The sequence below is a fragment of the Gorilla gorilla genome, chromosome 1, assembly GCF_029281585.2.
Source record: "Gorilla gorilla gorilla isolate KB3781 chromosome 1, NHGRI_mGorGor1-v2.1_pri, whole genome shotgun sequence".
In the NCBI taxonomy this organism is placed as follows: domain Eukaryota; kingdom Metazoa; phylum Chordata; class Mammalia; order Primates; family Hominidae; genus Gorilla; species Gorilla gorilla.
In genome coordinates, this window is record NC_073224.2 from 63,003,706 (window position 1) to 63,030,741 (window position 27,036).

General features: G+C 33.6%; 1 long non-coding RNA gene and 2 pseudogenes across 3 annotated transcripts in view; 2 read left to right on the plus strand and 1 right to left on the minus strand.

The window, feature by feature from the left end:
• Positions 1-27,036, minus strand: part of LOC134759198 (uncharacterized) — a 678,818-nt gene that overhangs the window by 392,343 nt on the left and 259,439 nt on the right. The gene's annotated exons all lie outside the window — the stretch shown is intronic.
• LOC134758570 (large ribosomal subunit protein uL23-like) lies at positions 806-1,263 on the plus strand (annotated as a pseudogene).
• LOC115932070 (uncharacterized) lies at positions 25,783-25,869 on the plus strand (annotated as a pseudogene).

Genomic DNA, 27,036 nt, shown 5'->3' on the forward strand with positions numbered 1-27,036 from the left:
ATACGTTGTATTTTCATTAGCATTCAATTCTATTACCTAATATACCTTTTGGTTTCTTATTTGAGCTTTAGGTTGCTTGAAAGTGTATTCCATAATTTTCAAGTATTTGGTAATTTTCCAGATATCTTTCAGTTATTTATTTCTGATAAATTCCATTTGGGCAGACACCATTCAGTGTATGATCTCAGTAATTCTAAATAAATTGATACATGTCTTACAGCCCAATATGTCATCAGTTGTCGTATTTAATGTGCATTTGAAAATAATTATTTCTCTGCTATTATTGGTTTTATTGGGCTCTCTCTTCATATATATATATATATAATATATATATTTGATCTTTATATTGATACATGACTTTAATCATGGTGGTGGATAGTGTTATTCAAATCTTCCATATTCTTACTTTACAATACTAGCTCTATCAATAACAGAAAAAGATGAGTGTTGAAATTTTCAATTATCATTGTAAATTTGTCTTATTTCTTCTTTCAGTTCTATTGGGTTTTATTTAGAATTACTACTGTTTCTATATCATTTTGTAGCTCTGTTATTAGGTAAATACTCACTTAAGACTTTATGTCTTCTTGATAAAGTGACCCTTTCATCATTATGAAACCTCTTTTTATTCCTGGTGAGATCATTGTAATATCAACATGATACATATTTTTCCATCTTTTAAAATTTCCACTTATCTGTTTTTATATTTAAATTGCATATTTTTCAGTAGTAAGTAGTTAGAGCTTGTCTTTATTCTGACAGTCTCTGACTTTGAACTGAAATATCTAGGGCAGTTTTTCACAAGATGGTGCCAAAGGTGAAGAAGGTAGCTCCTGCCCCTCCCACAGCCCAGGCCGAAGCGAAGCCTTTGAAAGCCGAAAAGGCAGTACTCAAAGATATCCACAGCCACACAAAAAAAGATCTGCACATCACCTACCTTCCAGTGGCCCAAGACACTATGGCTTGGGAGGAACCCTAAATATCCTCGGAAGAGTGCCCCCAGGAGAAACAAGCTTGATCACTATGCCATTACCAAGTCCCCCTGACCACTGAATTAGCCATGAAGAAGAAAGAAGACAACACACTTGTGTTCATTATGAATGATAAAGGCAACAAGCACCACATCAAACAAGCTGTGAAGAAGTTCTATGACATTAATGTAGCCAAGGTCAACACGCTAATCAGCCTGAGGGAGAGAAGGCTTCTGTTCAACTGGTTCCTTACAATGCTTTGAATGTTGTGAACAAAATTGGGATCATGAATTTTATATTATATATATTATATAAATATATAAATTTTAATATATATTTATATTAAATATATAAATTTTAATATATATTTATATTAAATATATAAATTTTAATATATATTTATATTAAATATATAAATTTTAATATATATTTATATTAAATATATATTTATATATAATATATATTATATATAGTATATATAGTATAGACCATGGGAAAATTAATAATTTATATATAATATGTAATATTTACAGGCCATTTATTTCATGTAATTATTAAATAGTTGAAATCTACATCTTCTGCTTCTATTTGTCATATGTGGTTTTTTTCTCCCCTCTCCCATTTTCCTGCCACCTTCTGAATTAATTGTCCTATAGCATTCCATTTTACTTCCACCAAAAGCTTATTCATCTTTTAATTATTTTCAGTTGTTCTAAAGTCACCGTATGCAACTGATCACATTCTACCTTGAAAGAATATACCACTTCTCATATACTGTAAAACAGAATACTTCAATTTTGCTTCTTTTATCCTTTGTGATACTGTTACCACAATCTTTACTTTTATAAATGTTACACTGTTGTTTTTACTTCAACTATTCAATTATCTTTTAAAGGATTTTAATTGAACATTTCCAGTGCTTTTTATTATTTTGCGTAAATCTAAGTGTCCACCTGGTATCATTTGTCTTCAACCTGAGGTCCCTTTAATGTTATTTCAAGTATACTTCTGCTAAAAATGAATTTTCTCAGATTTTGTGTACAAAATCTTTTGACTTATTTGAATAGTATTTCCATGAGATATAGAATTCTAGAATAATATATTTTTTCTTTCTATGAAGATATGATTACATTGTTTTTTAACTTGCAGTTTTTCTGAAGTGCAGTCTGCATTTTTTAAAAATCTTAGTTCCGTAATTTTTTTTTTTTTACTTCTAACTAAAAATTTTTCCTTCTGCTTACTGATTTCTAGCACTTTGAGTAGGATGAACCTTAGTATAATTTTCTTAGTGTTTGTGCTGCTTGAGATTCTTTGGGAAGCTCAGATTTAGGGGCGTATAATTCTCACAAATTTAGGAAAATGTTGGCCACTATGTCTTTAAATATGTTTTTCTGTCTCTTCCCTCTCCTCTCTCAGGCAATCTAATCACATACATGTAAGATTGCTTGATATTGTAACACAGACTACTCAGCTTCTGTTTATTTTTTCAATTTTTCCCCCTCTGTGCTTGAGTTTAGATAGTTCCTATTGCTGTGTTTTCAAGTTCATCAATCCTTTCTTCTGCAGTTTCTAATCAGCTGTTATTTTCAAACACTGCCTTTTTAAAAATTTTTAACTATTGCATTTTAAGTTTGTTTTAAAGTTACAGATTGATAATTCCATCAACTCTGTTATTACTAGATCTGTTTACTGTAATAGATTTTTCTTAATCATGAATCACATTTTATAGCAATTACTCATATCTGTAAATTTTTATTGGAAGCTGTACATTATGAATAGTCAGACAGGATATTTTTGTCTCTTTTGAAGGTGTTAAAGTTCATTTTTTCAGGCAGTTAACTGTTGATAGAAAAAAAATTCTGCATGGAAAATGTTCTGGTACAGTATTCCCAAATGGTTGCAAACATATTAAATTTAACTGTTGGTTCTGCTATCCCCCACCAGATGGCTCTACCAAATTTAATGCTATTCCCTCTAACCTTACCAAGAAATTTATAGGAAACAGCAAGGGATGGCCAAACATCCTGCATCTCCTACACAAATTACCTGCTAACACCTCCAGATGTTTTCCCTATCCTCATTTCTATGGCCTTAGATCAGCCTTCATACATTTTTTGTCATATTCTGGCTAATAATCAGAATTAAATATAACATAGACCCAATTCAAAAATCATAATTCATCTTTGTTACTTCTAACAGCTACCCCAGTTGACCTCATTGGAACATCCTCCTAGTGGCAGCCCAGCCAAAAGGGAGCTTATAAGATTTAAACTTAATTCTAGTTCAGCCACCTGGATTTTCTTGTTGGATGGTACTAGAACCTAAGGATAACGTCCACTTGACTGAGTACAATATGCTACAAATTCCTCTATGGTGACCCACTGTATGAAAGACACATGAATCCCAGTTCAAAAAAAAAAAAAACCTTTTTCCCTCTGATCCTCTGACACCATGATAGCCAGTCCTACACAGTTAAATCCTTCCAAGGTCTGGATGTAAGTGATCAATAACACCACCTTGGTCTTAGGGAGGGATTCATGTTAGCCTTGATTTACTAACAACTTACACAAGTTAGTTGTGGATAGAATTGCCCTAGACTTCCTCCTTGCAGGCCAGCGAGTAGACGTGCAATCATTAATAAATCTATGTGGATTAATTTCTCAGGTAAAGAGGAAAGATTGATACAGATCCTAAGAAGAAAGTCATCTTGCTCTCTAATGTAGACTCTAATGGTTTACGGTGATTTATTGAGCTTTTATGGGCAATATTGAGGTCAAAATTGCAGGTTAGCATCATCCTGCTGTGGAAAGTACCATTTATTTGTTCCTAATTAAATGCTCCATGAGATAGACTGTATTTGGTCCTAGACTGCATCAGCTACATTAATCAGAGTGGCCAACAGATTGTTTTACTCACAGGAAAATTTACCAGAAGACAAAATGGTAGATATTGCTGGAAGACTATTCTCCCTGAGTCTCTCACATTCCTACATATATTGTGAGCAAGTCACTGATTTCCTCTGTTTGTGCACTATATAAGGATGTTTTAATAGTAACCTACCTTGGAAAACTAGAAGTACTGCCTCCCTCTGGAGCAAAGGTAAGGTATTTTCATTGCACAGTATAATAAAGGTAACAATCAAAATATTCCTTATTATAAAAGATTTAAATTCCTTTAGGTCTAGGTGTCTTTCCTGTAAAGAAACTACTATGTGGGGAGGTATCATCCAGTCTTGTCTGCATTGCCTGTGGGAATCGGGACTCGGGGAATGAACACAAAAATATAACGATACCCTGGGTACTACTATTGCTGCAAGTGAAAAATTATACTTTATCTCCAAAAGTCTTGTGTCTCCTGCCAGCTTCCATGAAGCTAACTTGTTAACATCCAAGTAGGGTAAAACTTTACTCAGACCCTTCAGAGCTCCTGACACTACGTTACAGCTACATGCAAATCAGCTTAATCTTTTCAAGGCTTGTCATTTAAGTTTTCTCAGTGGGGTCTACAGTAACCTTTACTTTGTAGCAAATTTAGCCCTGCTACTACTATGTGAGACCTTTACAGGTTTTACACCAGATGCCTGGGATATTCAGAAATGTCTCTTGACTCTGGCTGATAGGAATGCAGATATCTCCCACTCACGTGCAAGCTGTGACTTTCTAGCAATTATTATTTGCTTGTCTTTGTTTAATTTCCCTCTACACAAAGATTTGACAGTCCAACTTGGTAACTTTTGGAGCTCTCTTTCTCTATGTAGATCTGAATTCTCTAACACTCCACCCTACAAACACCATGCGCCATGGCCTCCCTGAGCTCCTCAATTCAGCAAGACCTGATCTGTTTGGCCACTTCTCCCTGCACTGAAGCCTAGATGTTTCGTCTTGTCAGAAAGCCAGGGCATTAGTAGAGTTCACCATGTTTGCTTCCTTTCAGGTTCACAATCCTGTGCTGACTGTTGTTTCTACACTTCAAACAGATGTTTCATAAGTTTTCTCCAGTTTTATAGATGTTTACACCAGGATGGCCTGACTTACACAGTCAAATCCTCCAGTGGAAGAAGTCTTAGTATTTGAAGGTTTTCTATGGGGCACAGCATTTCTCCTTAAATCCTTTCCACAATCATTGATCTACGTTTTCCATGGAGAATCTATCTTATAATTACTTTTTTTGCGTAGATTTCCTCCATCCAAATAGAGAGTAAACACAAAATACAATTTTCAACCTTTTGGCCTTAATATATTTTTGCTCTTGCTATATGCTTAAGCTAAAAACTTATGGCTTACATAATATCCAAGCATTCTTTTAAATATGAATAAGCCTGCCATCGAAAACTAATAATTTGCTCCAGTTCTATGAATAATCCACGTTCTATGCTCCACCAATAATTTCTTTATTTTCTTAAGCCAAAATGAAGTACAAATTTAATTTAATGCTCTGTTCAGTCTAGACACACTCTATTGAATTCCACATTTAATTTTTACAGAAGTAGAGCTAAAGCTTACACTTTCATTAATTTACCAAACACTGCCTCAGAATCCATGACGTTGTACAGTCTATACATCATTAAAGAGATAGTAGAATGCCTGATTTCATCTGCAATGAGCAAATAGAATAAGATATACATTCTTTCTTCTTTTTTAACTGAGTAGAGAAGAATTACCTCACTTGTCTACAGATATATAACTTTTTACTCTATCCAAAGGAAGCACTCACCAGAAGCTTAAATCCTGCTTAGTGAGAGAATAATAGGTCCCGATACTATGTTAGCGAGACTCTATACTATGTTACTTCACAGAGTGTATTTAAATAGAAATACTTTGTCAGACTTTATCGTTATCAAAAATCACTGAAGATTATCCTGTTGAAATATCATTTTTCATAGCTGTATGTTTTAAAATCTAAGTTTAAAATATATCTATTTGAACCTGAGTAGTGACAAAGGACTATCACCAATGTCAGTTGACAACTCTGATTTTTTTCCCCACACATCAAATGACACCCCTGAGGAAAAAAAAAAAAAATCATCTGTGCTTCTATTTTAACCATATAAGCATTTTTACTTGTAACTGTATTTTTATAGAAGGATATAAATGCTACCTGAGATTATTTAAAGCAACTCTATGTGACTACCTATTCAACCTAGTTCCTAAAAGACAACTGCTACATAAATAGAAATAATGAAACAATATATCCAATACCTCTTTTTATTGGACAATCTTATTGAAGATGAAAGGGCACTAGTCCTTTTGTTGTGTTACCTGGAAAATCTATACCTAATGATAGTAAGGTATTCCAGATAGCTGCTCCAGTCTTCTCTCTTGGCCCTTCTTATAACTAATCCACTACTCTTCTGCAGCTGAATTTAATCCATTTTGCTACAAAGGTGAACAAATTATGTTCCCTTCTTTCCAATGCACATCCAGAAAAGCTCCATATTGAACATCAGAAGATTGTGTAAGTGAATTATAACACAGATAAGAATAATTTGAATCCGGATTCCAAATATTACAGCTCTCAATGTCCCTTCACAGATGGAATCCTTCTTGGCTGACTACACAACATACGACATGATGTCACAATTTATCCTTCACAAAGTAGAGTTTCTTTTTACCCTGTCCCTATTTCTCCCTTGTAGACTAACAGACATTCATCTCCCTAGCTGCTGTTGGATTCATGGATGCAAACTCAATCTAAATAAATTTGAGTTTGAGTTATAAAATTAAAGTGACATTTTACTTAATTACTTTCAGAATGTTAATGAGTAACAGAACCAGAAACTAATATCCTGTGGTCAGTATACTGTCAACTTCAGTGTGCTTCTAGAAAACCAAAGTACCAATTTAAGATTACTTGATGAGCACAGAATCAGAGCAAGAGAAGCGGACCATAAAAAGCATATGTTTAATGGCATCAGATAACCTAAAGTATCCTTCCCTACACAGGGTTATACCAGACACCCAAATAAGATACATCACACCTGCAGATGACAACATTCTCTTTTTAGGCACCTCTGGGATGAGCTCTGCATGTGTCTACATCCCTAACTTTCTTTGCCTATTCTTCCACTGCTAGCCAATGCTTCTCCTGAATGACAAACACATTCATTCTTTAAATAGATTATTGCCTTCAAATTAGTTTAGTCTCAAGTCTAGCTTTGGCCTTAAAGCCATTATGTTTTCTAAAGCTGATTTTTTAATATCTCTGTTCTGATCCATTATGCATTGAATATGTAATTTAGCTTGCAAAAAGCAGCCTTAACACTCCATATCCACGGGAGGAATATGTCAGTAAAGATAATTTATATTCAGTCAAAAGAAAGAAGGAAACAACCAACTTAACAGTTTATATTCGGTTAAAAGTTAGAAAGAAACAACAAACTATTTACAACTTTTTACTTTCCTATCACTACAACAAGTAGGTGATTTCTACAGGAATAGCCCTGTTAAAAGATAGGGATGGTGTCTAATTTCTTGAGATTGTGTCTGTATCTCTCTCGCTTGATGTGGGAACTAGGTAATTAGGCATTATACCCGGAAATACTACCACAACATTGCTAAGCATTATATAAACCCAAACTGATAGAAGAAAGAGGTAGACTTAACAATCAGTAAAGCATTAATTCCCCTGGACAATTTTTTTTTTTTTAGATTTTCTTCAGAGATTTTTAAACTCCTTTTTAGCCTATGGATTCAATTATTTATTTAAAAGCATTATATTCTTTGGTATTTGGAATAAAACTGTTAGTGTAAAGGAAAGAGCACAAACCATATACAAAAAATTCAAAGATCTGAATCAATTTTTTCCTTTGGTCACTTGCTATGTACCTTGAACATTATCTAACTCCCTGATGGCTGAAATGTCTGCTTAATATGTAAAATGAGAAACTTTCACCAGATGAAATCTAAATTTGTAGTTATTGACACTGCACAAAATGGCTCCTTAGAATGAAACCTGTTGAAAACCTAAACGTAAGTAGAAATAAATAGTGGTAATCTATAAAGACAAAATTTGTCATTCCACCTTCCCACATTTATTCATCTATTAATCCATTCATTATTTAAAATACATATTTATTAAGAATCTAATCTTAGACAATTATTTTTATTTTTTATTTTTTATTAATTAATTTATTTTTGCTAAAAGATTTTAAGTTCCGGGGTACAGGTGCAAGATGTGCAGGTTTGTTACACAGGTACACATGTACAGTGGTGGTTTGCTGCATTTGTCAACCCATCGCCTAGATATTAAGCCCAGCACACATTAGCTATTTTTCCTGATGCTCCCCACCCACCAGCCTCCCCCAACAGGCCCCAGTGTGTGTTGTTCCCCTTTCTGTGTCCATGTGTTATCATTATTCAGCTCCCACTTATAAGTAAGAACATGCAGTGTTTGGTTTTCTGTTCCTGCGTTAGTTTGCTGAGGATAATGGGCTTCCAGCTTCGTCCATGTCCCTGCAAACGACATGTTCTCATTCCGTTTTATGGCTGCATAGCATTCCATGATGTATACGTACCATGTTTTCTTTATCCAGTCTATCATTGATGGGCATTTGGGTTGATTCCACGTATTTGCTATTGTGAATGGTGCTGCAATGAACATATGTGTATATGTATCTTTATAATAGAATTCCTTTGGATATATACTCAATAATGGGACTGCTGGATCAGATGGTATATCTGGCTCTAGGTCTTTAAGGAATAGCCACACTGTCTTCCACAATGGTTGAACCAATTTACATTCCTATCAACAGTGTAAAAGTGCTCCTATTTCTCCACAACCTTGCCAGCATCTGTTGTTTCTTGACTTTTTAATAATCACCATTCTGACTGGCATGAGATGGTATCTCATTGTGGTTTTGATTTGCATTTCTCTAATGATCAGTGATGTGGGACTTTTTTTCATATTTTTTTGGGGCACATGTATGTCTTCTTTTGAGAAGTTTGTTTACCAAACAGCATGGTACTGGTAAATAAACAGGCATATATACCAATGGAATGGAATAGAGAACTCAGAAATAAAACCACACATCTACAACCATCTGATCTTTGACAAACCTGACAAAAACAACAATGGGGGAAGGATTCCCTATTTAATAAATGGTACGGGAGAAGTAGCTAGCAATATGCAGAATATTGAAACTGGGCCCCTTCCTTACACCTTATGCAAAAATTAACTCAAGATGGATTAAAGACTTAAATGTAAAACCCAAAACTATAAAAACCCTAGAAGAAAATCTAGGCAATACCATTCAGGGCATAGGCAAAGGCAAAGATTTCATGATGAAATTGCCAAAAGCAATTGCAACAGAAGCAAAAATTGACAAGTGGGATCTAATTAAACTAAAGAGCTTCTGCACAGCAAAAGAAACTATCATCAGAGCAAACAGGCAACCTACAGAGTGGGAGAAAATTTTTGCAATCTATCCATCTGACAAAGATCTAATATCCAGAATCTACAAGGAACTTAAACAAATTTACAAGAATAAAACAACCCCATTAAAAAGTGGGCAAAGGACATGGACAAACCTTTTTTATGGAATACCCTTCTCCTGCTGGCCAATGTTCAATGCATACATTAACATTGTATGTTCGAAGTAATTAACACCTTTGTTAATTACTGAGGCTGCCCCATCACAATGTTTAGATCTTTACAATGTCTCCTGTTCCATTCTCATTCCCTTAGCTAATCAGTCCCTCAATGTGACTAAAATGTTAAGAGCTAACCCAAGTTGCTTTATGGATTAAAACTAAAATAGAGGTGTTACTCTCATTTTAAAAATCTTGTGCTAATAGTGAATGTGGAAACAGATCTGTAAATGTACATTCAATTGATTTTTCAGCTAAATGGACAAGGGAATTCAATGCAGGAGTATTTTCAGATAAATGGTCTTCAACAACTACATGACCATATAAAAAATTAATACATCTCAATTTTTACCACACACAATACACTAAAATTATCTCAAAATCACAGATCTAGATCTTAAAGCTAAAACTATTAAAAATATATAAAAGAAAACATAAGAGTAAATTTTTGCAACCTTGGGGATAACCAAAAATATTTTAAATACGGCACAGAAAGCACAAACCATAAATGAAAACCATTGATAAAACTGACTTTTTAAAATGTAGAACTTCAGCTCTTCCTTAAACACTGTGAAGAATATAAAAACATAAGTTACTGAGGATAATATTACTATATTCTACAGGTATCAGTAAAATATTCTACAGGTATCTATCCAGAGTATAGAAAAATCTCTTACAAATCAAAAATAATAAGATTGACATGTAAATAGAGTAAAACAGTTCAATAGACACTTTGCAACACAAGATAAAGTGTCCAAGAGAACATAAATAAGATATTCAACACTATTAGTCATCAGGGAATTGCAAATTTAAACCACAATGTGATGTCACTGCACATGCACCAGACAGAATACAGTTTAAAAGACCGACAAATGCCAAGTGTATATGGTATTCGTTGGAAAGGGTGTACAGCAACTAGAACTCTCATACATTGCTTGCAGCAATTTAAAACAGTAAAACCACTTTGGAAGACATCTTGGCAGTATTTTATAATGTTACACATTCCAATTCCTAGGTATTTACCCAAAAGAGATGAAAACCTATCTACATACAAACACTTGTACACAAATATTCATAGCAGCTTTATTCATAGTAGCCAAAAGTGGGAAGCAATTCAAACGCTCGTCAACAGGGGAATGGATAAACAACCTGTGTATATTCATGCAATGGAATATTACTTAACAGTAAAAACTAACAAACTACAGATACACACAACGCAAATGATTCTGTAAAACATTATGTGCAAAGAAGTCAAAAACAAAGAGTAAAGACCATACGATTCCATTTATATGGAACTCTAAGAAAGATATTATAGTAGATTGTGATAGAGTATAGATAAATGGTTGTGTAAGGCCAAGGATTAGTGGTGGAGATTAACCCCCAAAGTGATTGTAATGTTCTATATCTTGATTACAGTCATGGCTACATGGTATATACCTTAGCTAAAACTCTTCAAATTCACACTAAAAATGAATGCAATTTTTATATTTATCTACACTACACATAAAACCATAATCTTTAAAAATAATTTTCTTAACAAAAAAACAACCAGTTTTAAAATGTTAGAGACAAGGCTTGCTTTCATTTTCATAATTTCCTGATCTTAGCCCTACAACTCAAATTTTTATTTACTCACTACAAACCCTACACTCTTCAAAGAAATACTATCTAGAAATCAACTTAAGATCTTGCTGTTTGAAATGACTGAAAGCCTTCTAGAGACAAGTTAAAACTTGATATATGTCACTGATATGTTTACCAACTAATAAATATGAAATTTATTTTATAATCTTAGAATAGGTTTTTAATCAAATATGAAATGTATTGGATAAGTTGTTAAATTTTTGACACATTTATGTATATTGTCACAGGGCTCCAACCAAACGACTGGAGTGAGAGCAATAATTTAGAATGCTGAAATGCTGATTTAAGATAGAGCAATTCTGAATACCGTAACAAGTCTTATTTTATGCACTATCAAAGGGCTAATTTTCAGCACATCAATAAAAACCTTACTCTAAAATGTAGTATACTCCATTATTTAAAAATTGTAATAATGCATGAGCTAGTCTCATATCATATTTGATAATGTACGGCATAGATGCAGTGAAATATTTATTAAATATACTAAACTACTGCATCAGCTTTCTATTGCTCTATAACAACAACTCCAAAATACAGTGGCTAAAAGCAACCAGCATTTATTTGTTCACAATTCTATGGATCAGCAATTTAGACTGAACTCAAAGGGGCAGATGCTCTACTGGTCTCACCTGGAGTCATTCATATCAATCCCTTGGCAGCTCAATTGCAACTGAATGGTCTAAAATAGCTTCAAGCACTTGATTGGCAATTAGTGCTGATTTTCAGCTGGACCTCTCTCTCCCACGGTCTCTCACCCTCAAGGAGGCTAAGTCAGCATCTTCATATGGTGGTGGCAGAGTTCCACAGAAAGAGCAGAAGCTGCAACCTTTTTTGAGCTTTAGGATCAGAAGTCCCATATCACTTTGGCTCTAATCTATTTTTAGTTCAAAGAATGGGTTTTGTAAGCTCCAATGTAGAAAGAAGAATGTCAACAAGAGCTTTCCCATACCTGGTGTGCCTGAGAGAACAACAAGAGATGGAGCTTCACGCACATACAGACACACCCACACAAAATACAACCATATATGCAGGAATAAGTCTGTCTCTGTGTCATCTGGGTAAGGGGAGAAGGGAAGCTTAGAGTAAAGAGTGCAAATCTATCCCCCTTGTCCCCAAAGGAACCTCCTTCAAAAAGCTATGAAAGGGAAATCTATAGAAATCATAACATGTTACAGATTTCGTACAAAGATACTATACAAGAAAACTATTTTAAAAGTAGCAAAATTATCTACAATGGAGAAACATGGAAGAGAAAAAATGTACTACAACGCAGATTAAATTTGTGACTACATTCTTCCATTAAAAAATAAGCAATTATTAATAAATGGAGATGACAAAACTTGAATGCAGGAACTCAGTATGGAAATAATGAATAGGAGAAGAGATGTGAACTGAAAACTTCAGAAAGACATTGAACAAAGAAAACAAATTCACAGTAATAAATAACTGGAATTTGCATAAAGAATAAATGCTGAAGAAAGCACAAAATGGTCACAACTGAAAAAATTAAGCAAATAAAGAATAATTAAAAGAAATAGAAAAAAAGCTATGTAAAAGATATGTAAAACCAACTCAACATAGATATTCTTGGAGTTCTCAAATATAACCAAATGCACAGAAGATAAAAAAAATTACAACTTACACTTCAAAAATAGCACTGTGAAATAAAAGAAGATTTGAATCCAGTAATATTAAAAAAGACATACAGGAGAGAAAATATACCTGAAACTTTCTGCTGAAGACGTTACTTGGTCAAGTTACAAGATATTGAAATAGGAATACAAAAATTCTTAACTTTATAAAACACTGATATGGTGCCTAAAAGTCAGTTTTACACTTAATGAGAAAAATCTAGACTCATTCCTAAAGAAGTTGAGAACAAGTCAATGCCCACTATCATTGTTGCTATTTAGTGTTGTATTTAAGGTACTAGCCAATTAAATTAGACAAGAAAATAAAGGTATGTGAAATGAAGAGATGTAAAACACCATTTGCTGAAGAAACAATGGTACTTCTTCAAAGTCCAAAGTGTAAAGTGAAAAACTACATGAGCAATGAGAGAATTACTAACCACGGTAGGATAAAAAATTGACATAAATTTAATAGTTCGGTTAGTGAAATCATAATGAATTTGAATATATAGCTATAGCAATAGAGAAGCCCTCATTTTTATGCCAAAATTAAAAGCCATTAAAGCTAGATTTAAAGTTTTAAGGAATTATGCCAGTATTATATAAAGAACATATCAAGGCACTCTGAAGAGTACATAAGGTCTTAGATGCTATCTTTTCTTGTGAAAAATTAAACAATTTCTTCTAAACTGATTTCTAAATGAACCCATTTCCACAACAAATATCAAGTAATATTTTTCTTAAAAAATATTAGACAATATTTTAATTCTATTCTAAAATTTCATTTAAAATAACAGCTGATCCCAAAGTTCATGTGGAAAAATAAAGTGCTAGGAATAGCCAGAATAATCTCTGAAAAGGAAGTGCAATGAGACAGAATGACTGCTTGCAAATTTCAAAACATACAAAGCTTTCATAATTTAAATAGTGGCATAGTAATGCATGCAAAGGCCGATCAGTGAAATAGAAGTAAAAATACAGAAAGAGCCAAATATGTAGAAAAAAAATCATATTTCATAAAGATATTATTTTAAATCATTGGAGAAACATTTATTGTTATTCAATAAATAGTACCAAGATACCAGGTAGCCGTTTTGCAAAAACAAAGATATACAAATCTTACACAATTCACGAAAATAAACTACATTAACAAGAAAGAGTCAGGTATAAAAAATAATTATAAAAGTAATACAGATATTACAGGAGAATTTCTTCATAACTGAGAAGTGAACCTAACATAATTCTCTATCCTTGTATTAAACAATATAGACAGACATAATTTACTGTTCTGTTTCTGTACTAAACAATATTTAGACCAGGCAAAAATATCTTAGCTTCTTTCTCCAGGAAATAAGAGCTCCTAAAAGATAAGACTGTGAACTTACTTATCAAGACCGATAGCTTGTTTCCCAAGGCTCACTTTAAGATCCTCATTTTGCTATGCCCATCAATCCAAAGCAATTTTTGGTCATATACCTTGCCCAATCTCAGGCAAATCTCCTCCTGAATGACCCACCTGAATTCACCCATTCTGGCACTCCCTATAAATTACTCTGCCCTAGTTTACACATTTTCAGATACTACTTTACTCTGTCAAGTTAGCATTCTGCCTTACTGCATTAATTCAACTAATTAGGTTAACTTCACATGATTAATGTATCTTTTCTAGTTGTCTTTTGAAGAGCCTACCTTCAATATAGTCAGGCTTTAACATCCAGAAGCTACAAAAGAAAAGACTGACAAATTTCATTCCACAAAAGTAAAAATATCATAAGAAAATTCAAAATACTAAACACGAACTAGGAAAATATATTTGGCAAAAGATTAAGTTCCTTAACATATAAACTTTTAAAGTCCACAAAGTGAGAAAAGCAAAAGAAAAAAAGAGGGAGAATAAGAATAGAAGAATTTGAAGAATATATAAAGGACATGAATAGTTTACAGAGAAGAAAACTAAATGTTTTCTAGGCATGTAAGAATACCTAGATTCACTCATAATCAGAAATGTATAAACAAGCTGATAATTTCACAAAGAATATATAGGCATGGACAAAGACTTCATGACTAAAACACCAAAAGCAATGGCAACAATGGCCAAAATTGACAAATGGGATCTAATTAAACTAAAGAGCTTCCGCACAGCAAAATAAACTATCATCAGAGTGAACAGGCAACCTACAAAATGGGAGAAAATTTTTGCAATGTATCCATCTGACAAAGGGCTAATATCCAGAATCTAAAAAGAACTTAAACAAATTCACAAGAAAAAAACAACCCCCTCAAAAAGTGAGTGAAGAATATGAAAACTTTTCAAAAGAAGACACTTATGCACCCAATAAACATATGAAAACAAGCTCACCATCGCTGGTTATTAGAGAAATGCAAATCAAAACCACAATGAGATATCATCTCATGCCAATTAGAATGGTGATCATTAAAAAGCCGGGAAACAACAGATGCTGGAGAGGATATGGAGAAATAGGAATGCTTTTACACTGTTGGTGGGAGTGTAAATTAGTTCAACCATTGTGGAAGACAGTGTGGCGATTCCTCAAAGATCTAGAACCAAAAATACCATCTGACCAAGCAATCCCATTACTGGGTGTATACCCAAAGGATTATAAATCAGTCTACTATAAAGACCCATGCACACGTATGTTTACTGCGGCACTATTCACAATAGCAAACACTTGGAACCAACCCAAATGCCCATCAATGACAGACTGGGTAAAGAAAATGTGGCACATATACACCATGGAATATGATATAGCCTTAAAAAAGGATGAGTTCATGTCCTTCGCAGGGACATGGATGAAGCTGGAAACCAGCATTCTCAGCAAACTAACACAGGAACAGAAAACCAAACACCACATGTTCTCACTCATAAGTGGGAGCTGAACAATGAGAACCCATGGACACAGACAGGGGAACATCACACACCAGGGCCTCTCGGGAGGTGGGGGGCTAGGGGAGGGATAGCATTAGGAGAAATACCTAGTGTAGATGATGGGTTGATGGGTGCAGCAAACCACCATGGCATGTGTATACCTATGTAACAAACCTCCACGTTCTGCACATGTATCCCAGAGCTTAAATAAATTTAAAAAAGAGAGAGAGAGAGAATATGAGAACTCAAGGAAAAGAACTGGGATAATTTACAAGTGGTTCCAAAGTATAGAAAATAATAAACTGTTCACAATCGCAAAAGAAAAAAAAAAGAAAACTCATAACTAGAGTGAGAATGAAAGTAGGCAGGGAATTAGAAGCTTATGTTCTAGTCTAAAATTTTCCAGGACTTGGAAAATAAACAGTATTATTTCATGTATTCATCTATGTATGAATTCATTATTGTAACAAGTAGTTTTCAGTATTTCATTAGACACTAACAGTTGGCCCTTGAACAATGCCAGGAGGGGTGGGGGCACCGAGCCCCACCACTCCCAGTGCAGTAAAAACTCGCATATAATTTTGACTTCCCAAAAACTTAACTACTGATAGCTTACTGATGACTTACCAATAACATAAACAGTCAATTAACACACATTTTGTGTATGTAGTATATAATATATTCTTATAATAAAGTAAGCTAGAGAAAAGGAAGTGTTAAGAAAATTGTAAGGAAGAGAAAATATATTTATTATTTATCAAGTGGAAGTGAATTATCATAAAAGTCTTTATCCTCATTGTCTTCTCGTTGAGTAGGCTGAGGATGAGAAGGAAGAAGAGGGATTGGTCTTGCTCTCAGAAATATGGCAGAGGTGGAATAAAATCTACCTAAAAGTGGACCAGCCTAGTTCAAACTCATGCAGGTAAAGAGTCAACTGTACTTCACAGTAGGTTCCCAGCAGGAAGCAAGAAAAACAGTAAGAGATAAAGGTAGTTGTAAAGCTGCAATGAGATGTAAATGCTCCAACCTAAGTGCTCCACAGTGATGTAAATCCTCCAAAGCTAGCAAGACAAAGCATATTAACATGTAATTAAGAAAAACAGTGCCCCCACCACCATTCACTCCACCTGCACACTCCCTTGCTTCCCATACTCCTGCCAACTTAGATGAACACCAGAATTTGAATTCATGTGAAGGCTGAGAGGAATGTCAAACTATACAAGAAAGAGGGACGGGTTGGGGAGGGCTCTCTTTGCAATGTATGTTAACTCCTTTTGAATTTATATCAAAAGATTAAAATTTCATTAAATTTTGTAATGAGAAGATATAGAAATATGATAAAGCTGGAAGAACAGAACCTCTCCAGGATTCTACAGAACATTTCATGTCATTCTCCTAGGCTATGTCTGAAGCAAATCTCTCTGAACACCCTGGGTCCATAGTTTATAGAAAGAGACAAGTCTCCACTCAGGCTCCCTTCTCCAACATTCTCTTGGAACTCTGGGGTATCTTTACCTCTTTCAAGCCTCTTATATTTATGCTTCCTCCTTCAAACTTAGACCTGATTCTTTACAGTGTCCATCATGTCTACTTTTCTGCTTATCTCCATGTTTGTGCTTACTCAGTCCTCAGAAGCTGGGATTTATTCTTTGTCTTCCATTTTTTCTAGGAAATTTCTACTCATCTTCCTCAGACTCCCTAGTCCATAAAGAAACTCTTCTTCTGATACCCCAAAACATACTCTAGGTTTTACATAACATGTATATTACAGATTGTTTTAAAATATGTAGCTTTCTGTTTCCCTCATTAATTGAGGGTATGTCTTATTTATCTTTGCATCTTTTCCTCCTAGCAAAGGGTCAGGCATGTAGAAAATAATGCATTCTGAGTAAATGAATAAATGCACAACAAAATAAACTATGAAACTGTATAGTAATCACATACCCTCTATTGTAGTTTAAAAATAAGCAACATAGCAAAGCAATATGCTTTTAATAAAAGGCAAAATGTATGTATAAAAAAATTACAGCAATTACCAAAAAGAAATATCTATAAATGACTTGAAAATGGCAAGGAAGAAAAATGGTTAAAGTATTTCTACAGAATAGGTTTGTTTTACTGATGCATTCATGTGCTCATTTTGTTAACAAATTATTGTAACACATATTATGTGGCAGGCACTCTGAATGCAAATATACATAATTTCTTAATATCTTATAATTTAGTTTAAACAGATTCATTTTTATGATATCTGCTCAGTCTACCCAGCAGAGTCAATCACTAAAAAAAGTTTCAATAATTTTTATGTTAAACAATTACTTACAAAGATTTAAAGCCAGAGACGGTATCAAGCCCTCACCAATGGGTTCACAGGCCTAAGCCAATCTAGATTTATATCTAAAAGTTCCAAAAGTATCAAATAAAGTGGAATGTTTGCAGTGTGTTTAAGACTCAAATAAAATATCAATTTATGTTCAATATACTCCAAAATGAAAAAGAATTCAAAATTTAATCATGTAACAAATAGATTTAAATGCATATAACGGTTTTAGATATCATCATAATTACTAAGCCTCAAATACATAGTAAATAAATATATCCAAAGTATTTCAGTCCCTCAGAGTTTGGGACACTGATATTTTACTGAAGAAATTAACCATGAAATCTATATTTAACTGTTGATATTTGCATCGCATATATAGAACACTAAAAGCAGTGAATTTACAATATAAAAATACCGTAAAGCACTAACATGAGACATTCCTTATTGCAGACAAAATCTCTTCTTTAATCCTAAAATGTTCTAAGAATCTGTACTGAGATTCCCTAACTCATTACAATTTTGTAGCTTGCTAAAGAATTAAAAGGGTGCACTTTATTTCCTTAAGTTTTATAAAATTAAGATTGCTTAGCGCTATTATTTACTATCAACATCAACCCTTCCAGTTTATTTTTAAGTTTATTGAACTCACTTGTATGTCCTAAACAAATTAATAACTTATTTAGCACCTCACCCCAGTTTAAAAAAAAATAAGCTAGAATGCTAGTATTTTGTATAAGTTTTTATTTTGATTTTGAATAGTTTACCATCTAATTAGAAAATGAAAATGTCACAAGGTAACAAAAATATTGACTACCATGGACAGATTTATAATAAACAGAGTTTAATGAAACCACATGTTCCCAAAATGCCTAAAGGCTAAGAAGGTAAGTTTCTACAATGGAAAATAAAATAAATCTATATATAAGAGAGCAAAATAATACAACTGTGGATATACTAAAAATTAAAGAATGAAGATTATACATCTATTGTATGAAGGTCATATATAATAGTTTTCAGGGAATAGAACATTATCCCATGGCATTTCTGGGGTATTTTCATTTCATGAAATATGAAACAAATGAGAAGACATCTAAATTTTAGGAGTCATGTTATTTTTTTTAATTCTGTCACTTTGCAAATATCATAATACTTTCCTGTTTTAATAAAACTACTTCATTATGCTTTTTTGCACATTACCTCGTGAATCTTGAGGTAGAAAAACATCAGACTGGTAGATTTACAAGATTCATAAGAAACTGTAGGATACATTCCATACTTCATATAAACACAAACATGAGATGTTTTAAAATTAAAAGTGGCACTGCTTTTCAAAGGAAATTGTGGGGTTTTTTTTTAATGGCTACGACTTTGCCCCAATATTATAAGGTAAAACCAAGAACTGTTAATGTATATTTAAAAGAGCTTGAAAGAGCAAGAGAGAAGGCAGAAGCTTCTGTCTTCACTTTTTCCCTTGAAATCCAACTCACATACTTTCTCTCTAAACATTTCATTTTCTCTTACTTTCTGTGAAGTTTTTTTCATTCCTTGGGGTGTCTAACTCATCTGTGCAATTCAGAATTCTTGGAGTATCAATTACTTACAGAAACCATTTCTCTGTGGCCTTGCAGGTTGTCCTTCAATTAAGAACTTTGGAAGAACAGAGGGAAAAGAGAAGGAAAAAGTGAGGCAGCTTCAGCAGCTACCAAAATACCAAGAACTTGTTACCACAAAGGATGTAGTAAGAGCCATGTTATCCTGTGTTAAATACAAACAAGAGAAAAAGGAGTCCAATTTTCTCCACATGCATTTTTATTTGTGACTTCCAGGAACTTTGGTTATATTGCACATGAAAAAAAAAAAAAGCAAGGTACGTCTTAACTGATTTTCTTTAAAAAATATATGCTATATTTGTGACAACATGATAATGGATGCTAGTGTCAAATCTCTGATTTCCCTCTATGCATGTTCAGTCCAAATACAAAAAATAACATATATATGCAAAATTTTAAGCTTATTGACAGCAGAAATAATGTTTTTTGTACTTGCAGTCTTCTTAATCCAAATGGTATCTTCATCAATGTTTAAGACATTCTAATCTCAAGATACATGTAAGTATGCATATATGTATTCATATCATGGAGAAAGTTATAGTTATTTTTAATAATTCCCCGAGTTTAAGAAAGAGTGGATATAGTTAGCCAGTGAGTGCTTTCTTAGTACAGCAGGGTGAAGAGACTAGAAATATACATGATTGGAGAAATAAAGAGCTATATTGCTCTGATTTCAAAAGGGGGATAGAGTCTTGCAGAGAATATTTGTTGACATTCAGTTGAGAAGAATGAGATCCATGAAAATTAAGGAGTCTAAATGAATAAGGATTGTAGGCACAGAGAGCTGAAAACACCCTGGCAGATGAAAGCTGAGGAAAGGATTTGGAAAAACAAAGTATGTAATGAAAATTTCATAAAGTTCCTTGCTATGTGGCTGGTAACATACATTTTCCCCTTTCTCATCCCAAGAAATCTTCATTAAAATCTCCATTATTCATTTGTGTTTGGTAAGTAAATTTGCCTTAGGAGAGTAAGGACATGGGATCTGAGTTGTGCTTCAGGAATGAAAAACAGAGTCTGCAAGCAAAGACTGCTGATACCTTTTGAGTTTTGTCTAATGCTAGAATTACCTCCTTGATATCTCTACAATGTAGATATCTAGATGCTACTTGACATCTACAATGACAAAACAGACAAAAAAAAAAACTCTCCACCTCCAAAAGTGTTCATTTTTTCTGGCAAAAAGCTCTTATATATTAAAACAAAAACTTTCGTATATTTAAGATTTGGCTTGTTGTAGCTACCTCCTAATTTACTCTCCATAATTAGATAGAAAAATATACTTCAACTTTTAAAAAATATATAAAGGCAATTATTATGGCCCTCAAGTCATCAGAATTTATAAAAATAGTTTTGAGTTTTTCAGTTTTGATCAGTAATCCACAGCATGAGCGCTTGACAAAGACCAACAGAAAAGTATACAATTGTTTTATTAATTAGACAAGTAGATTACACTCTATGCAACAATAGCCAATACCACTTTGAAGTGGATAAATGGTGAAAGAGTTCTAAATTGCTACCACTGAAAAATTTGAGTAAAGATACACAGGGGGTGATATGTCTCCCATGTCTGGCCCAGTGAAATGTACATTTCAGCTTTGACCTTAAAAGAGAAGGTTCTCATCAAATCAAAATAGAAAATAGCCCTCAACCTTGTCAAAAACCCAGACACTGAATGCAGAGTAGACAATAACTTCAGGATCACACAGAATGAAAATAGGACATTTTTAGAGAACTAAAAATAGGAGCTGAAAGTGTCTCTGAAGAGAGTTTAGGCTTTAGAGCAGATAACGGAGTTCGAGTTGCATATAGCTACATGAACTTGGGCATGTTACTTAATAACCCTAAGCCTGTTTCTTCATTTGTAGACAGGAACAAAAATATTGATATCTATCAGGTAGTATTGTTGTATTAAATGAGAAAATCTACATAAAGCACATTTTATAATATTTTAAAAATAATATTCAATAAATAAATCACGTTTCCATTTTATTATGATCATAATATTCAGCATAATTATCTATTTCATCAACTAAACTCTGAGCTTCTGGGGGATAGGAATTCTGTAATATTCATAAATATATAAGAGTGATATTAAACATTTCTTGAACAAAATACACTTGGGGTAGCTATGTATATATAGGGTTCTAGAGTTTTCTGCAATAAGAAAAAAAATTGTTTAATCAGCTGTGTACCAGTTAGGCAGTAAAAGCATAAGACTCAACAAATGAAATTACATATTAATATGAATTAAATCATATTTAACCATACCTGGAGTAATAATTGCTTATCAACTCCTTAATGAAGATTAATGAGAAATATATATATTAGCTTGTATTATTGTTTAAAATATTTGTTGCTTTTCCCCACCAATGACTCTCACTGTGGGAGGATTATTCATCCCCAAGCTATTTAACTCAGACACAAATATGAAATACACAGAAAAGATGTGTGTTTCTTCTGAGCTGAACCTTAAAGTTTAAAGGTCATGGTTTGCCATTTTTTTCTCCTCTGCCTTGAGACCAGCAATATCCCAGAGAGAACTACTGAGCCAGGCTGGGTGCTCGAGAGAAGATGAAATAGAGCAAAGGAAAAGCTAGCCCATGTTAAACAGTAAGACAAGAAATAAAGTTTGGTATGCTGATCGACTAAGATTTCAGGGTTACCAGTTTCCAAAGCATAGTTTAGCCTAAGTTGAGAGAAAAGCTGTGATTTATATGTACTGCTGTATAACTAGGTTTAATTTTGTAGAAAATGTCGATAGTTTTCATTCCACATTGTGAAGTCATCCATTTAATGCTAGTTCTTCAGATACTTTCATGAAGCATTTTTTTAATCCTCCAGTTATTGCCAAACAAACCACACCCAATTATTGCTAACCAGATTTTTATATGTGGTGTGAAGGATATATTAACGGTTCCCTTAAGGAATGTGTTTTAAGGCCAGGCGCAGTGGCTCACACCTGCAATCCCAGCACTTTGGGAAGCCAGGCAGGCAGATCACGAGGTCAGGAGATCGAGACCATCCTGGCTAACACGGGGAAACCCCATCTCTACTAAAAATACAAAAAAAAAAAAAGTTAGCCGGGAGTGGTGGTGGGTACCTGTAGTTCCAGCTACTTGGGAGGCTGAGGCAGGATAAAGATGTGAACCTGGGAGGCGGAGCCTGCAGTGAGCCAAGATCACGCCACTGCACTCCAGCATAGGTGACAGAGCAAGACTCCGTCTCAAAAAAAACCCAAGAGTTTTAACAAGATTTTTTTCCCCTTGATATGTTACCAATCTTCAATGGCACAAATATATGATTACATTTATGCCTTGTTTCTGAAATGAGTAAAGGAGGTTTTATATATTCAAAAGGAAAAAAATCACCATAGAATATGATAAACTTATATTCCTTTTAGTTATATATATAAAACACTTCTAGAATCATGTAATATAACATTTATTGAGTTTTTATGAAAATTTATTCAATTCATTATAAGATCTACACTAGTCTTACTAACCTCCATTCTCTTATTTCAAAGTGAATACCTCACATTTTGTTCTGTTAGCAATCTGCTAGATCAAAGTCATTTTGGACTAAAAAGTAATAAGAACACACACAGTAATTCAAATCAGCATAGTACATTGCATTATATGATATAGTCAAGTAGTAGAGAATTCCGGTTAAGTAACTTATAAAAATTGTAATTTTCAAAATAAAAATAATAAAGCATATTTTACAAAATTATTTTAAACACAGTTTTATGTTTCTTTGATGACACAGATAACTTTTTATGGTACCTCTGAGATATTTAATAAATATCAATCATCTTTGTACTGTAAGAATGCAATAGTGCCCGTAACCAGAATGTGCTCGGAATTGAATGATTAAAAAGCACAATAAAAACTATAAAAATGAAAGCCTACTATGTGGTAATTACTAATAAGTTACCATAAATATTTAGAGATTTAAATGATGTAGACTTTTAACAAAGTCTCCAATGTGAGGTGTGTTATTTCCAGAATGTTGGCATTTTAATGTATACATAGCTGTAGTTTTCAAAATTTCTTATTTTTCTCAGAGACCTGTCTTGTCTATTCCATAAATATACAAAAAGGAATTTGTTTCATTTCCTTTCTCAATGTCACTCAAATAATAACATCAGCCAAGAATTGGATGAAATGCTCTGGTGAGGAATCTTATAGTAAGATGAAATCATTCAGTGAATTGTCTGATATTTCACAATGATTCGATTTTATTCCTCAGGATAAATCCAAATGAGCACAGAAATCTCCTAGTATTATAAACTTTTCCCTGGGGCAGTTCTACAAGATCTGCATATTACCACTTTACTGCAGAATGAGAAGTTATACAAACTATTGAATTACTGTCAACTATACTCCTATGATTTTTACTGTCACTTTCCTAACTTTAAAAGGGGAAAATATCCTTATAAAATATTTTAATGATCAAAACAAATATGATTTAACCAAAAAATTTTGAGAATATCTTAAAGAAATCAATGGTGCCACCGAATAAATAAAAAATCTTTATATATACTTCACAGAATCATCCAATTTCTCAGAGTCTTCTTGATTAACCTGTCACACATGACAGAAATCACACTGACTCGTGCAGTAATCTATACACTGATTACTGACAAATGCCAATGTACCTCCCACAGTCTGGTATTTGTTAGACCATATATGGTCAGGCTATTATTTCCTTTTCCATTTTAGTTATGTTTTTCTTCCATCCCATTATTTTTTTATATGTGTACATTCATCTCAGTTTTAGTATCCATGATAACTCAGAATATGATAATAGGGATTTTATTTTATTTATGTTCTCCACCTTCCCTATGTTGGAATTTTTTGTTTTTTTTTTTTTTTTTTTTTTTTTTTTTTTTACTGTGGACAAAATTAAGGCAGGATTCCTACTAAATTAGAGGGAGGCATGGTGCATCAGAATCCCCCCCAGCAGGAAGGAACTTTTTCAAACTACATATACCTCCCTCAGAATCTGATTCACTTTTCCGAGAGAGTATAATATCTTTCCTACTAGAAACTACTGCCACTGAGATTCGTTTTCACTGATGGCCATGTGTCAGATACTCACGTTTTGGGTTAGAAAAAAATGATTGAGGAGCGCAATTCAAAGGAAAACTTGGGGCTCCTCTCCATCCACCCTGTACACCATGCAACACTGTCTTTAAGGAGAAAAAGTGCTGCTGTAGTTGAATAGGCTTTAAAACTTTATATGGGTCACCATGAGTAATTAATCACCCTGGGTAATTAATAGTCACAGTTCATTTCTAATAATTGGCTCTCTTCAGATATTTACCCAGCAAGGTGCATTAGTCCTGAATTGTGGGTGCAACTGCCTGAACAACAACCTCTTCCCCTCCATCCTTAATCCAAGGAACACTTGGCACAGGTGGGGTCCTCAGCACATGGGCAAATTACTCTTGATTTATTTTGCTTGCTATATAAATACTTGATCTCTGCTCACATCAAAGTGATCAAATCCAGGTTGGAAATTTAAGTTAAAAAGATAGAAAAATCAAGTTCTTAAGCCTGCTTTACTTCTAGGCTACCAAGCTTTGAAATATTTCTCTTCGCCCTACAAGTTGAATATTCTTCATCTAAGAATGAGCTGGCCTAAGCCTTACCCCAAGCATCTTCAGCTATGAAGTCTAACTTTAGAATTTCCAGGAAAGTATTATTTGCACTTATTTGTATATAGTACATACTATTTTTCACTTGTGCATACAGTCTAGAATTACAACTAGTAGGGCCCAATGAGAATCTTTTAAAATCAGACTACATCTGATACATGAACTAATTCATTTACATGAACATAAATAATAATGACCACTAATGTAATGATGAATGTGAAGAAAATAGAAGAAATGTAAAATTCATCTATTATTTATACTGGTTAATATTTTTAAAAAGCTATTTCTCGTCAAATCTTTTCATATCTATATGGTTTTGCTCTGAACTGGAAACAAGGGCCACACGTTATTCTTTTTTGTATCCTAACAGCATATAATACTTAGCAGTGAAAATGCCAAGTACTTAATTATTCACTGACAGTTCAACCACAGATATAAGGATATATTGATTTATTCAACAAAAATTAATAAGACAATACTTTCAGGGATCATTTCTACAGTTCATTACTAGAGAAGTTTCTCTGAATGTGTAGAGCAGGAGTCCCCAACCCCAGGGCAGCAGATCAGTACCTGTCCGTAGCCTGTTAGGAACCAGGAGGTGAATGGCAGGCAAGCGAGCATTACGGCCTGAGTTTCACTTACTCTTCGATCAGCAGTGGCATTAGATTCACATTGAAGCTTAAACCCTATTGTGAATTTCACATGCAAAGGATCTAGGTTACGTGATCCTTATGAGAATCTAATGCCTGATGATCTGAGGTGAAACAGTTTCTTCTCAAAACCATACCCCCACCCTGGTCCTTGGAAAAGTTGTCTTCCACAAAACTGGTCCCTGGTGCCAAAAAGGTTGGGGATTGCTAATGTAGAGCACTGGAAACCAGAAGAAGGTGCAGGGTTCCCTCACTAGCCTGAAGCTGGCTCTTGGTGCTCCTTCACTGAAAATGCCATTTGCCATTGATGATCGCTCTTCCCTTCCTCTGGGAGGATGCAGTCTGGGTGTTTTTTCTTGTTAAAACAAAATTAATAAGCACATATCTGTGTCAGACAGTGTTCTGATGACAAAGTTACAAATTATACTTACACAATTTGCACTTTTTTGTAATACTATCCACTTAAAGAATCTTGAATCTTGTGAAGATAATCTTTTCAACTAGGAAATTGTAAAGAAATATCAAGTACAAAATTTAGTATATTCTTATAAAACAACATTTATACAGTTAAAATTATTGATAGAAATGCAAGCCACATTGATATTTAGAACTAATAAGCTAGAAAGTCCAATCTTACATTTCACTTCATAGGTGCTGTTTGTTGTTACATAAAGTACAGAATAAATATCCATTACTACGTGTAACTGCATAATTCCTAAATATTTTGAAATAGATTGTTTTACCAGATGTTCAGTTTTAGATGTGAATTTTTCTTTTGCTATTCAGCAATGAACACAAAACTTTTAGCTTTAAAAATACATCTATATTTAGCAAGGATTTTGAAGGTAGATTTGCTTTTCTATGGTGGATAAATCCATATGAAGCTTACATCTACTAGAAGCAGTAGACATTTATCCTCAATTCAGTCCGAAACATTTATTTGCGTTTCTCCACTAGAGATTCATGTCATCTAGAGGTCTTACAGAAAGGTTAAAATTTCCCAGCGGCATTTTTATTCCGTTTCCTTTCCTACAACTGAAAAAGCCCACTGAGGTGGTAGCTTAGATGAAGGA